The following is a 15462-nucleotide window of genomic DNA, read 5'->3' as shown; positions in this document are numbered from 1 at the left end:
TAAAGGCTTTTGCACAGCAAAGGAGACCATTGACGAAATGAAAGAAAACCTACTGAATGGGAGAAAATGCAATGATATGACTGATAAGGGGTTAATATCTAAAATATATAAACAGCTCATACAACTCAACATCAGAAAAACAAACAGCCCCATTAAAAAATGGACAGAAGACCTGAATAGACATTTTCTCAAAGAAGATGTACAGATGGCCAACAGGCACATGAAAAGATACTCAACATCATTAATCATCAGAGAAATGCAAATGGAAACCACAAAACCTCATGCCTCTCAGAATGGCTGCCATCAAAAATGCCACAAATAACAAATGTTGGTGAGAAAAGGGAACCCTTGTACACTGTTGGTGGGAATGTAAGTTGGTGCAGCCACTATGGAGAACAGTATGGAGGTTCCTCAAAAAACTAAAAATAGAACTACCATATGATCCAGCAATTCCACTCCTAGGTATATATCCAGAAAAACAAAATAAAACAAAAACACTAATTCAAAAAGATTCATGCACCCCAGTGCAGTGTTCACAGCAGCACTATTTATAGTAGCCAAGATATAGAAACAACCTAAGTGTCCATCAACGGATGAATGGTTACAGAAGATGTGGATATACATGTACACACACACGCGCGCGCACACACACACACACACACACACACACAATGAAATTTTGCCATTTGCAGCAACATGATTGGACTTAGAGGGTATTATGCTTAGTGAAATAAGTCAGACAGAGAAAGACAAATGCTATACAATACCACTTCTATCTGGAATCTAAAAAATACAATAGTGAATATAACAAAAAAGAAGCGGACTTACAGATATAGAGAACAAACTAGTGGTTACCAGTGGGGAGGGGCAAGATAAGGTTAGGGGATTAAGAGTTACAAACTATTAGGTATAAAATAAGCTGCAAGGAGATACAAACTACTGTATATAAAATAGGTAAACAACAAGGTCCTACTGTATAGCACAGGGAACTATATTCAGTATCTTGTAATAAACTATAAGGGAAAAGAACCTGAAAAAGAATATGTATATATATGTATATATAACTGAATCACTTTGCTGCACACCAGAAACTAACACAACATTGTAAATCAACTATACTTCAATTTAAAAAAATTAAGCTACAAAGATATATTGTACAGCATGGGGAATATAGCCAATATTTTATAATTATATTGTGAATCACTATATTTTGAATCACTGTGTTGTACCCCTGAAACTTATATAATGTTGTAAATCTAGATTATCTCAAAAAAAAAAGTCAATCTGTTCTATCAATTGATTGATCTTCTAATTATGGGTTAGAATTTCTTGCTTATTTGCATGCTTTGAAACAGTTCTTTGGATGCCACACTTTGTGAATTTATGTTGCTCAGGGCTGGTATTTTGTATTACTTTAAATATTTTTGGACTTGGTTCTGGGATATAGTCAAATTACTCAGTTTTGTTTTGTATGTCTGGGACAGTCTTCAGTCTAGGGCGTGCGCTAACATTTTCTTAAAGGGTCAGCTAGGAAATATTTTAGGCTTGTGGGGTTTTATTTGTAGATAAAGAAAAATAAATTGGGTTTGGATTTTGTTTGCAGGATAGTTTAAATTTTAATGTGTCTTTGGAGAAGCTGAATCTTAGATCCTTTAAAAGGTGCAAGCATTTTTAGAGTTATTGTAGTTTTAATTGTGCTTTCTTCTCTCTGGTGCTAGACGTAGTAGAAAAAGAAAATGATAAAAACACCAAGGGATTCTTTTTTTCTTTTGATTTTGTGAATAGTTAAAGGAGGCTTGAACTTTCTCTCTCCTCTTACTATTATCAAGGGACTACTATGATTCTTGCCTTATAGAGAATGGCTTCTTTTTTTTTCTTTTTTCTTTGCCTGTGATGCTTTTAGTCTTAAAAAACAAGAGGACTGGGCCTCAGTTGTTATCATTTGAATATCTTCTTGGCACCTACTGTTTAACCTAGTTTTCACTGAAATTTTACCTCTTGTTGCTTTTATTGTGTCTTCCAGTTTTTATGTATGTTATGTGTTCACTTTGGAAGTATTTTGGAATTTCTATTCTTTCACCTGTGGAACATGGAAAGAATCTGAGGCCAGGTGAATTTATCTAGCTTCATAGTTTACAGCAACAGCCAGACTCATGAACTAATCAAAACTCTCAAATTGTAAAATATGAAAATAAAAACTACAACTCTGTGTGTGTGTGTCTGCAAAGGAGTGAGAAGCACAAAATTTAGGAGAATGGCTCCCCAGCAGTGGGTGACTGACAGGGTTTAGGATGTATGAGTGTATGTTAGTAAATGGAAATTATTGGTAATGTTATACTTATCATCTTGGGTGATGGGTTCATAGGTATTTATTATATTATTAAAATATAAAGAAGAGGTCCAAGCATTCAACGTTAAAGTGAAGCAAGAATTATTAATGGTCTAATTCTTTGTATTTGGGGCCTTAGGTGGAGAGGAGAAAGATGCAAGCAAGAGAAACCATATTCAGCAGTCTTTACTGGGTCAGAAGTGGAAATCAGAAATGAGAATTAAAAGTTTAGAGTGAAGGAATAAAAGAGAGGGATATTTCTCTTTGTATGTATTTTACCTTGGGAGATTTTCTTATATAAAGATGTGTTACTTAAAGATGCTAATATTTTAAATTTAACAGTGTTAAATCAGTTCTGCATTTTCAAAGTACTGTACTTGTATATTTTCTCTAACCAGAACATGACTGCAGCTAACATGTGCTCTTGGTATTTTTATTCATATATTGAACGGGCTACTGTAGTATGATCTCAAGTTAATCATCTAATCTACTATAGTTTTATACTATAGTTTTATAGTCTTTCGAATGTAAATAATATCCTTCTTTTAAAATTTTTATTATTTATTTATTTATTAAATTTCTTTCTTTATTTTTTGGCTGCATTGGGTTTTCGTTGCTGGGAGCGGGCTTTCTCTAGTTGCGACGAGCGGGGGGCTACTCTTTGTTGTGGTGCGCGGGCTTCTCATTGCAGTGGCTTCTCTTGTTGCAGAGCGTGGGCTCTAGGTGTGCAGGCTTCAGTAGTTGTGGCATGCAGGCTCAGTAGTTGTGGCCTGTGGGCTCTAGAGCGCAGGCTCAGTAGTTGTGGTGCACGGGTTTAGTTGCTCCACGGCATGTGGGATCTTCCCGGACCAGGGCTCGAACTTGTGTCCCCTGCATTGGCAGGCGGATTCTTAACCACTGTGCCCCCAGGGAAGTCCCCTAAAATTTTTTTAAAATTGAGGTATAGTTGATTTACAATGTTGTGTTAGTTTCTGGTATACAGCAAAGTGATTCAGTTATATATATTTGTATATATACATATTTTTTTTCAGATTCTTTTCCATTATAGTTTATTACAAGATATTGAATATAGTTCCCTGTGCTATACAGTAGGATCTTGTTGTTTATCTATTTTATATATAGTAGTTTGTATCTGCTAATCTGAAAGTCCTAACTGTCCCCCCACCCTTTCCCCTTTGGTAACCAAAGTTTGTTTTCTATGTCTGTGAGTCTGTTTCTGTTTTGTATATAGGTTCATTTGTATCATTTTTTGAGATTCCACATATAGGTGATATCATATAATATTTGTCTTTCTCCGTCTGACTTCACTTAGTATGATAATCTCTAGGTCCATCCATGTTGCTGCAAATGGCATTATTTCATTCTTTTTTATGGCCGAATAACATTTCATTGTACATATACACACACACATATACATATAAATATATGCCACATCTTCTTTGTCTATTCATCTGTTGATGGACAGTTAGGTTGCTTCCATGTCTTGGCTATTGTAAAATAGTGCTGCTATGAACGTGGGGGTGCATGTTTCTTTTTGAATTTTAATTTTGTCTGTATATATGCCCAGGAGTGGGATTGCTGGATCATACAGCAACTCTATTTTTAGTCTTTTGAGGAACCTCCATACTGTTTTCCATAGTGTACATGCCAAATCTGGTGTATGGTATGAGGGAGTGTTCTAACTTCATTGATTTACCCATGACTATACAACTTTCCCAGTACCACTTGCTGAAGAGACTGTCTTTTCTCCATCGTATATTCTTGCCTCCTTTGTCAAAGATTAATTGATTGTAGGTGTGTAATAATATCCCTCTGTATCCTACTTCACAGAGCTATCATGAGGACAAATGAAGTAAACTATAATTTTTTTTTGGAAAATTTCCCTGCAAAAGTGACTAAAATGACCAGATGTCAAGAGGGCGCCCCATGGCCTCCACTCCACCACTGGCAGGAGGGAGTAAGTGGCTCTAGAATTCTGGGTGTCTACCCCGTCACCATCTCCCTTTCCCCCTCTCATGGTACACTCACAGTGTTTCCATCACCGTCTAAGACCATGGGGACTTTTTTTTTTTTTTTTTTTTTTATAAATTTATTTATTTATTTATTTATTTATTTATTTATTTATGGCTGTGCTGGGTCTTCGTTTCTGTGCAAGGGCTTTCTCCAGCTGTGGCAAGCGGGGGCCACTCTTCATCGCGGTGCGCGGGCCTCTCACTGTCGCGGCCTCTCCTGTTGTGGAGCACAGGCTCCAGATGCGCAGGCTCAGTAGTTGTGGCTCACGGGCTTAGTTGCTCCACGGCATGTGGGATCTTCCCAGACCAGGGCTCGAGCCCGTGTCCCCTGCATTGGCAGGCAGATTCTCAACCACTGCGCCACCAGGGAAGCCCCCGACCATGGGGACTTTTATCCTTGTTGACCTCAGTCACCATAGGAAGCCAGAGACCATCTCTCATCCTCACACTCTCCTCCAAACAGCATTCAGTTGTCAAACTTTTGAAATCTCTCTGTGGATTCCCCTACTCCCTCCACTACTCACCCCAACTCCTGAAGCCTTTTGACTGGGCCCTCTGGAAGTCACTGTCATCTGCAAAATTCCCTGTATCCTCAACCTCTTTTGGAATGTTCTTTTCTTTTCCTCTTGTTGCAGTTTTCATTAGTTATTGCCTTTCATTTTTTGAAGGTTATATTTTTTTATTTCATGGTTTTCTGTAGTACCACTGCTTTCACAATTCCTAATAGTTAATGATGTTGAACTTCTTTCATGTTCTTATTTGAAATCCCTATATCCTCTTTGGTGATATATCTATTCATGTCTTTTGCCAATTACTGTTGAATTTGGAGAGTTTTTTACATATTCTGGCTTCGAGTCGTTTGTTGGATATATGATTTGAAAAATTTTTTTTTCTGTCCATGGCTTATCTCTTCATCACCTCAATTTAAATGAATTCCAATCAATCACTTTATTTTCAAATGAGAGGATTATTTCCTCAGGAGTATTTTGCCACAAATTAATAGGGATCCATCTACACATTATTAACTTTCATACTCTGTGTTTTTGGTTCTCATTTTTCGGATATTGTTATGTGGGGAAGTTGGTGCTTACTCAGCAAGAACTTTGTGTTCTTCAGCAAGATTTATTTCCCTGCGGTCTGTAAATCTTTTGAGGAACTGGACAAATCCCCAAAGTTTACTAGTTGATATAGTTGATCCCTGGGTGGCATAAAGGTTTTACATCTCTTTATAAGAGGATATAATTGCCTATCATGTGAAAACACTAACCCTAGCATTTTACCAGGCAGTAGGATTCTTTTGGATAGAATTGAGTGGTTTATGCATGCCTGTTGGGTGTATGCTGTAAGTAGCATACGGTTGTGTGGGCAGATAAACTATAGGTTATGTACGTGTTAACACTTATTTATTGTAAAACTGCCTTGTGTCCAAAGTAGTTTTTTCTAGGCAGATATTGAATAAACATCTAAATATAATTTTTGTAGTATACCTTTTGGTTAATACATTATTAGTGTTTTTAATCTGTCTTAATGCTTCCTTTTTTTTTAAAAAAAAATTATTTATTTATTTATTTTTGGCTGCGTCAGGTCTTAGTTGAGGCACACGGGATCTTTCATTGTGGTGTGCGGGCTCTTTGCGGTGCGCGGGCTTCTCTCTAGTTGTGGCGCGTGGCTCTGTAGTTGTGGCGCACGGGCTCAGTAGTTGCGGCGCATGGGCTTGGTTGCCCTGCGGCATGTGGGATCTTAGTTCCTTGACCAGAGATTGAACCCGCATCCCCTGCATTGGAAGGCGGATTCTTAACCACTGGACCACCGAGGAAGTCCCTAAACTGCTTGATATATTCTTGTAGGCTTGCTGAGGGTGTGCCAAGACCTATCAGTGTGTTAATAGGAGGAGTCTCATTTAGCACCTAGTTTCAGGCTGATTGGAAGCCAGACCCCCAGGCAGGATCTGTATAGAAATATATACAGTCCTGTGGGTCACACTTGTAATTCCTACTGGCCTCCAGTCCAGGAGATCTGTAGGTGTTCCCTGGGTGACAGTTACAAAAATTGGGGCTCTAGACAGTTGTACAAGCTCCTTTCTGGAAGGTCTTTTAGAGCTGTAGCAAGGTCAAAGAAAAAGAGGGATGGGTGTCTCCCTGGGAGCACCTCCTTAGCTCCTGGGTGTGTGGGAAACCTGAAACCTGTCCCTCAGGCTGAAGCTCCAGGCTAAGTAAACAGGCCCCTTTCACAGGAAGACTGGGGTTGAATTTCTTTTGGTGTTCTGTGCAATGCCCTGGGGATGGTGGCCTGCCAAGAACTGTCTTTTCAATTGTTACAGTCCCCTAGCGCTCAGTAATGTCAGCCTCCTTGTCCAACAGAGAGGGCAATCAAGGGGTGGCCCTTGTGCGGATTGCACATGCCTGCTGGCTTTAGCAGGTCAGCTGGAGAGTGTAAGCGGTGAGGCTGGCCCCCCCGGCTTTCCAAACGCAGTGGGAAAATGTCTTGACCACACATGCCCATGGTTTCAGCAATGCAGCAGGACGGTGCCTTGCCTTTGTACCCCTACCAGCTTTGGTCTCGGAGTGGGAGAATGCCACACTGCTCATGCTTGTCCGCCTCAGCCAGGGAGTGGCTGAATGTAGCCCCGGAATTTATCTAGGGAGCAGTGGAATGCCGTGTCTGTTCCTGCTTATCCACTCCAACCAGTAATGAGGAAGTGCTGCAGCCCCCTGAGCTTTCCTACTTCATCAAGGCAGTGGTTGCCACCACTTTCCCCTGATTGTCTTAGCAAGATTGGAGGGAGGGTGCTGCCTCTGATCTAGCCCAGCTGTGCTAGCAGGGTACCAGGCGAGTGCAGTAATGGCATCCACCAGTGCCTCTCTCTCCAAGGGGAGATTCTGCTGTGCCCTGCCCCTCCAGCAGTTGCTTTTATTTTTACTTATTTTTAATTTATATTTTATTTATTGTTGCTGCGCGCGGGCTTTCTCTAGTTGTGGCGAGCAGGGGCTACTCTTCGTTGTGGTGCGCAGGCTTCTCGTTGCAGTGGTTTCTCTTGTTGCGGAGCAGGGGCTCTAGGCAGGCGGACTTCAGTAGTTGTGGTGCACAGGCTCAGTAGTTGTGGTGCGCAGGCTCAGTAGATGTGGCTCGCAGGCTCTAGAGCTCAGGCTCAGTAGTTGCGGCACATGAGCTTAGTTGCTCCGCGGCATGTGCGATCTTCCCAGACCAGGGCTCAAACCCGTGTCCCCTGCATTGGCAGAAGGGTTCTTAACCACTGCACCACCAGGGAAGCCCTTGATGCGATTTTAAACGGGATTGTCTTCTTGCTTTCTCTTTTTGATAGTTTATAATTAGTGTATGAAAAGCAGTAGATCTAAAAAAATTTATTTATTTATTTATTTTGGCTGTGCTGGGTCTTAGTTGCGACATGCTGGATCTTTGTTGCGGCATGCAGACTTCTTAGTTGCGGCATGCAGACCTCTTAGTTGCGGCATGCGGACTCTTAGTTGTGGCATGCATTCAGGATTTAGTTCCCCAACCAGGGATGGAACCTGGGCCCCCTGCATTGGGAGTGAAGAGTCTTACCCACTGGACCACCAGGGAAGTCCCAATAGGTTTATAAAATGTATTAATCTTGTATCCTGCAACTTTACCTAAGTCATTTATTAGTTCTAATAGTGGAGACTTCAGGGTTTTCTATATATGGTATCATGTCATTTCAAATAGTGACAGTTTTACTCCTTCCCTTCCAAATTTGGATGCCATTTATTTTTTTTCTTTGTGTGATTGCTGTGGCTAGGGCTTCCAATGCTACATTAGACCGAAGCGGCAAGAATGGGCATCATTGTCTTGTTCCTGATGTTAGAGGGAAAACTTTCAGCTTTTCACCATTGAGCGTGATGTTAGCTGTGGGTTTGTCATAAATGGGCTTTATTATGTTCAGATATGTTCCCTCTATACCCACTTTGATGAAAGTTTTTATCATGAACGAATGTTGAATTTTGTCAAATGCTGCATCCCATAGATATTAGAAAGCTATGTTTCCATGTTCATTTGTCTCGAGGTATTTTCTGATCTCCTCTTCGATTTCTTCATTGACCCATTGGTTTTTTAGTAGCATATTGTTTCATTTTTCCCATTTTTCTTCCTGTAATTGCTTTCTAGTTTTATACCATTGTGGTTGGAAAAAATGCTTGATACAACTCCTATTCTCTGAATTTGTTGAGAGTTATTTTTGGTCTAACATATGATCTATTCTGGAGAACATACCATGTGTACTTGATAAGAATGTGTATTCTGATCTTTTGGGATGGAATGTCCTGTAGATATCTATTAAGATTAACTGGTCTAATGCGTCATTTAAGACCATTGTTTCCTTCTTGATTTTCTGTATGGATGCTTCGTCCATTGATGTAAGTGAGGCGTTAAAGTCCCCTACTATTAATGTATTATTGCCAGTTTCTCCCTTTATGTCTGTTAATATTTGCTTTATATATTTAGGTGCTCCTGTATTAGGTGCATATATGTTAATGAGTATTATATCCTCTTCTTGTATCGATCACTTTATCATTAAATAATGCCCTTCTTTGTCGTTTGTTATAGACTTTGTTATTAAGTCTATTTGGTCTGATATGAGTATTGCTACCCACCCCCCCCATTTGCAAGAGATTTCTTTTTACGTCTCTTTGCTTTCAGTTTGTGTGTGTGTCTTTAGCTCTTTTAAGCAGAATATAGATGGGTCTTGGTTTTTTTAAATCCAGTCATCCTCCCTGTGTCTTTTGATTGAAGCATTTATTCCATTTACATTTAAAGTGATGTTTAAAAAAATTTATTTTAGTTTTGGCTGCATTGGGTCTTCGTTGCTGCGCATGGGCTTTCTCTAGCTGCAGTGAGTGGGGGCTACTCTTCATTGCGGTGTGCAGGCTCCTCATTGCGGTGGCTTCTCTTGTTGCGGAGCATGGGCTCTAGGTGTGCGGGCTTCAGTAGTTGTGGCACGTGGGCTCAGTAGTTTTGGCTCGCGGGCTCAGTAGTTGTGGCTCGCAGGCTCTAGAGCACAGGCTCAGTAGTTGTGGCACACAGGCTTAGTTGCTCCGCAGCATGTTGGATCTTCCTGGATCAGGGCTCGAACCCGTATCCCCTGCATTGGCAGGCGGATGCGTAACCATTGTGCCACCAGGGAAGCCCCAGTGATTTTTGATTTGTATGTACTCATTGCCATTTTGTTCCCTGTATTCTGGTTGTTTCTGTAGTTCTTCTCTGTACTTTTCCTCTTCTTTTAGTTTCTTCCCTTATGGTTTGATGATTTTTATTTTTTTAGTGGTATGCTTGTGTTCCTTTCTCTCTAGTTTTCTGTGTATTTATTGTACGTTTTTGATTTGTTATTACCATTGGGTTCATATATGTTGATCTTTAATTGTATCTCCTGTTTTAAACTGGTAATCGTTTAAGTTCTAACACATTCTAAAAGATCTACATTTTAACTCCTCTCCGCCACATTTTGTGTTTTTGATATCGTATTTTACATCTTCATGTTTATCCCATTATCCTTTTTATTCTAATGCATATTAGAATGCATATTCCAACTTGTTTTTGCCAAAAACATAAAACCCCCAGAATGATGAAATGAGTAGGACAATAAACTCCTGTATACCTTTGCCCTAGACTAATTACTAATATTTTGGTCACATTTTAGCCCACCTCTATTCTTATCACTCTAATCAACCACTATTAATGTCATGCACACAGTTTATTTCCTTTGCCACTGAACAACTTTCTAATTTGCTTCAATTTTTTAATGCAGGTGTAATTTACAGTGGAGAAATACAGAGATTTATCTGTTACAGTTTTGGGTTTTGACGAATACATGCACTTATGTAAACCATACCTCTTTGAAGATTATTTCTGTTACCCCAGAATGTTCTCACATACCCTTTCCCAGTCATCCTTACCCCCTCGGAAGCATATACTGTTCCAACTTCTTTCACTTCAGAGGAGTAGTCTTCCCTTTTCTTGATGATGTTACATGTTATCAGTATATCTTTCCTTTTTATTGCTGAGTAGTGTTCCATTTTATGAATATATTTAATTATTCATTTTCCTGTTGGGTTGAATTTTTGAGCTATTATGAATAAAGCTGTTGTGAACTTTGTCATACAAGTCTTTATGTGTCATGGAGTTTGAGTTACCATTTGGGTGAGCTGAGACAGATAATCAATCGAATGTGTATAATATGAGGCTCTGTTAAGTGCTTTAAAGAAAAACAAAGGAGCGGAAGCATGATAGAGGGTGATCTTTCTGATTGGAAAATATTTTAGCAATGACCTAAAAAAAGTATGTAAGAGAACTATGGAGATGACTGGGGTATAACTTGATAATTCCAAGGAGATAGCAGAAAATGGAGCGTTCCTGAGGCAGGAGTGTGCTTGGCATATTCCAATGTGGGTGAGCAGGGTAGAGGGCTAGGTCAGAGAGATATTGATACCATAGTAGAAGAGCAGGAAAGGAGTTAAGGACATGAACAGTTTTTTTTTTTTCTTACGAGGAAAGTAAATGAATGGATTCACGATACGACGGTTGCCAGCAACAATAATAACTGCATAAAGTTTATTGAGTTCTTACATGTTGCAGCACCTTGTTTAGTCCATTCCATATCTTATCTTTTTTAAACCTCACAACAATCCTATGTGAGGTATTGGCACTTATCTCCACTTTACAGATGAGAGAATTAAAGCACTAAGGGATTAGATACATTAGCCTTTATCAGTACATTTATTTATTTTCCAGCAGAGTTCTTCTTGGTCATAACTTTCTGCCAGTAGATTTTTCAGTGAGCCAGGGTAGCAGAGGAACAAATCCTGGGCTGTCTTTCTGGTTCGCACGTGGTTTAGTACCACAATAACTTGGGAGAATTATTTAGCCTCTCAAAATCTCATTTTACTCCTTTGTCAATGTATGATTTGTACTTTGTGTTTGTTAAGGTCTGGTGAGTCAAATCTGTGCAAGAGCACAAGGGGCCTGATCCTTGAAGAGAAATAATGCGATGCCACTAAATATTAAGGGATACCTCACATGCTGAACATTTTAACTTATGGAGGAAGATAATAAAGCCAGCAATAACTTAAAAATGTTGTGTTTAACATTTTAAACTTTCTGAAGTCACCTTGGAGTCTAAAATGTATACGCACGTTTTGGATACTTGAGGCAGATGCAAAGATTTACTTGGTGTTCATGGTTTTTTTTTTTTTGGCTGCGTTGGGTCTTTGTTGCTGCGCGCAGGCTTTTCTCTGGTTGCGGCAAGCTGGGGCTACTCTTCATTGCGGTGCTCGGGCTTCTCATTGCAGTGGCTTCTCTTGTTACAGAGCGTGGGCTCTAGGCGTGTGGGCTTCACTAGTTGTGGCACGTGGGCTCTAGAGTGCAGACTCAGTAGTTGTGGCGCATGGGCGTAGTTGCTCCGTGGCATGTGGGATTTTCCCGGAGCAGGGCTCGAACCCGTGTTCCTTGCATTGGCAGGCGGATTCTTAACCAGTGCGCCACCTGGTGATCATGTTTTGATAAAACTTCAAGGCAATAAGATTTCTGTCCTGTTTTTCTTGTGGTTGGTTGATGGTACCTGCAGCCTATGTGTCTGTTTTCCCATTTCTCTCTCTTCATCTCATCTTCCACTTTATCTCTGTCTTCTTTGTCCTAAAAAAATTCCTCACATTTTTCTCTGTTTAGGTGAGAAATAAACATGAAGAGTATTCAGTTCATAATGGTGATTGTTTTGTAGCACGAAATAGAACATTGCGTAATAAAATAGAACTTTTTAGTGGGAAAATATCCACACAGAATCTAAAATTACACGCAATAAAATGTATTGACTACAAACTGACGATGAAATCATACTTTCTAGCTAAAATTTAGATCTGCAGATATGACTACAACTTGAAGCTCACATTGAGAGAATCTGATGAAAATGGGTTTGGACAACCTCATTGAATTAAGTATTTTCTAAAAGAATTATTTCAATAAAATAACAAATGGAATGGAAGACTTGGAAACAGTTTAACTGATAAAATGAATTAAATTGTTCAATGGAATCTTTCTGCAGAAGGCACTCTCAGTTAAAATTAGTGCCTACTTAATACATGTTTGTGTAAAATCTCTGTTTTCCAGTCATCCTCAACATCAGAAGAGTAGAGCTGGAATATCTTATTATCAGTTGGATGTTTATTTGCCTCTGGATACGATTTTGGATCCATACACAAGTGGTTTCTATTTGATATCTTGAAATCCTTAAGGCTGATACATGAACTTAAACTCTTCAGTTAATGAGTTTACAATAGTGTGTATGATGGGGGTGTTATCAACATTTTCTGACATGCAAACTGTCTTGAATTTTGTTGAGGGGGAGAGGAGTTGGTGACTTGGTGGGCAAGCCCATTTTCATTACTTTAATTGTGCGATTTATTAGGATTTTAAGCTTTTTATAAATGTTTTAGTGTTACAGGACAGAATTAAAAGGATTTAGAATAAAAGGAGTTTAACAAAAGGACTTTGCAACAGGATTGCAATAGTTTTTATATTTGATGGATTTAGCTAACGGCTTTTCATTTCAATCATCATGCTACATTCTGTTAAATGCTGTAGAACAGGTGTGTGTAACGTCATTCTCTCTATTGTACATGCAAATAAACACAATTTTATGTATAAAAAGTTAATCCTCTACAATTTGGAGGATTACATTATGGGAGGGTGATGACTCCGTTAGACATCTTGGAGAGTACATGCTATTTATATTGCAAGAAAAATCAGGTTAATAGCTACGGTGTTCGTGAGATTATAGAATTTTTATAGCAACACTTTAAAAAATTGTATTTATTCAAACCATCCACAAAGAAATTATTTAAGGCAGAGTTAAGGTTTTGTTACATGGTTTTCCAACTTTGAAAAAATTTAATGTAGAGTGTGCCTCAAAGATATTTGAAGGATTTGTTATGGTTTGTTTGCTTACTGTAGATTCATCTTTTCTATTTACAAGGTTTTGGTAGTACAGTGGGGGCTTTTGGCTTTATGTTGTTCTTAAGTGAGGGCATTATTTTGTAGTTTAAATTTTTTGCTTGGTTACCTTTTCTGAATATCCATGATGCTTATCTTTAGTAAGCGTCAGGTGACTGACCTAGAGAACAGATTCGGTAGGACTGTTGTAACCCAGTAGGTCAGCGGAAACCAATGGAATTCTGCGATTCAGGTTTGAGAAACACAAAAACAATCAAACCATTCTTGCCCGTATTATTTGCATTTTAAAGACATGATGTGTCATTCATCAAAATATCAAATTGGTGTGTATAATACAGGTACAAACCATAAAGACATTGTCAAAACACCAGGATGCAGAGGGAAAATAGGTATTGTTAAAGGTGAAGGTGAAATACGGAGGAGTGAAGAATTGGCCTTGTATAGCTGAAGTTCAATTATAATTAATTTGGAACATAAATGTTATGGGCTTTGGACCAGTTAATTTTTAACTTGTGCTTCGCTGGAAAGTCATATTGTTAATTGTGAAATCTGATTTATTTGTTTAGCAGGGGTAAGAGCACACAATCCGTAGTAAATTAATGTTTGGTGAAGATGTAGACACTGATCTTTATAAGCTTCTCAAAATTTAAATTAGTTATGGAGAACTTTATTCAGCAGCACTGTGTTTATAGTTTTGGATCCTTTTTTTTATAGTTTTGATCTTTTTAAGGTGTGATAATACAGTCTGTTAGTGGATCATAGAACTTGTCTTAACCTATTTAGTATAATTATTATCACAATTTATAAGTATATTATGTCAGATCACAATCTAAATGTGTAACCATTAACATGTCCTCCTCTGGATTAAACCTCATTATTTTTGGAGGGATCCATTAACGAGGATTATTAACATTAACATTACAGTTGCTCTTTACCATCTAGCAAAGAAATGAAACATTATTAAAAGAGAGCTGAAGTCCCCTGGCTACCTCTCCCAAATATTGTCTTCATCCTAAACCCCTAAGAGGACTATTCCTATCCTGAAATTGGTGTTTGTGTGTTTATGTCTTTAGCACTTAAGATAACTAAATATCTGTCTATACATCTAACTACACACACTTGTTCAAGCACACAACTTGTACCTTTTTCAAAATTGTGGTAAAAATCACATAACATAAAATTTAACGTCTTTAGGGCTTCCCTGGTGACGCAGTGGTTAAGAGTCCGCTTGCCAATGCAGGGGACACGGGTTGGAGCCCTGGTCCGGAAAGATTCCACGTGTCGTGGAACAGCTAAGCCCGTGTGCCACAACTACTGAGCCTGCGCTCTAGAGCCCGCGAGCCACAATTACTGAAGCCTGTGCGCTTGAAGCCTGTGCGCTTGGAGCCTGTGCTCTGCAACAAGAGAAGCCACCACAGTAAGAAGCCCGTGCACCACAACGAAGAGTAGCCCCCGCTCACCGCAACTAAAGAAAGCCCGCATGCAGCAGCAAAGACCCAAGGCAGCCAAACGTAAAGAAAAAAAAAATTACCATCTTTAAATCTTTACAAACTTTTTTTTTCCTGCCCAGCCGTGCCGTGCAGCATGCGGGATCTTAGTTCCCTGACCAGGGATTGAACCTGTGTCCCGTGGTCCCATGAAGTGGAAGCACAGAGCCCTAACCATTGGACTGCCAGGGAATTCCCGACAAACTTTTAATTGTACCGCTTGGCAGTGTTAAGTGCATTCAAAGAACTCTGTACCCATTGAACACCAGCTCTCCATTTCTCTCTCCGTCACTAGTCCCTGGTAATCACCTTTTTCTTTCTGTTTCTAGGAATTTGACTACTTTAGATTCCCCATACAGGTGGAATAATAGAGTATTTGTCTTTTTGTGAATAGTGTATTTCATTTAGCATAATGTCCTCAAGATTCATCTGTGTGTAGCATGTGACAGGATTTCCTTTTTAATATATACATTTTTTTATCCAGTCATCATTTGATGGACATTTGTATTGCTGCCACCTTTTGCTATTGTGAATGATTCTTTAGTGAACATGGGTGTTCAAGAGCTTGCTACCTCTTTTTAAAATTAATATTTTAAGAGCATTTTTTAGTTACCAAAATTGAGCAGAAAGTACAGAGAGTTGCTGTGTATCTCCTGAC

At 39.1% G+C, this 15462-nt stretch overlaps 1 protein-coding gene across 10 annotated transcripts in view; it reads left to right on the top strand.

The window, feature by feature from the left end:
- BCAS3 (BCAS3 microtubule associated cell migration factor) overlaps nt 1-15462 on the top strand; it is a 565907-nt gene that overhangs the window by 61018 nt on the left and 489427 nt on the right. The gene's annotated exons all lie outside the window — the stretch shown is intronic.

This window comes from Balaenoptera physalus (genome assembly GCF_965194825.1).
Source record: "Balaenoptera physalus genome assembly, chromosome: 20".
Lineage (NCBI taxonomy): Eukaryota > Metazoa > Chordata > Mammalia > Artiodactyla > Balaenopteridae > Balaenoptera > Balaenoptera physalus.
This window is presented reverse-complemented; position numbering and strand designations above follow the sequence as displayed.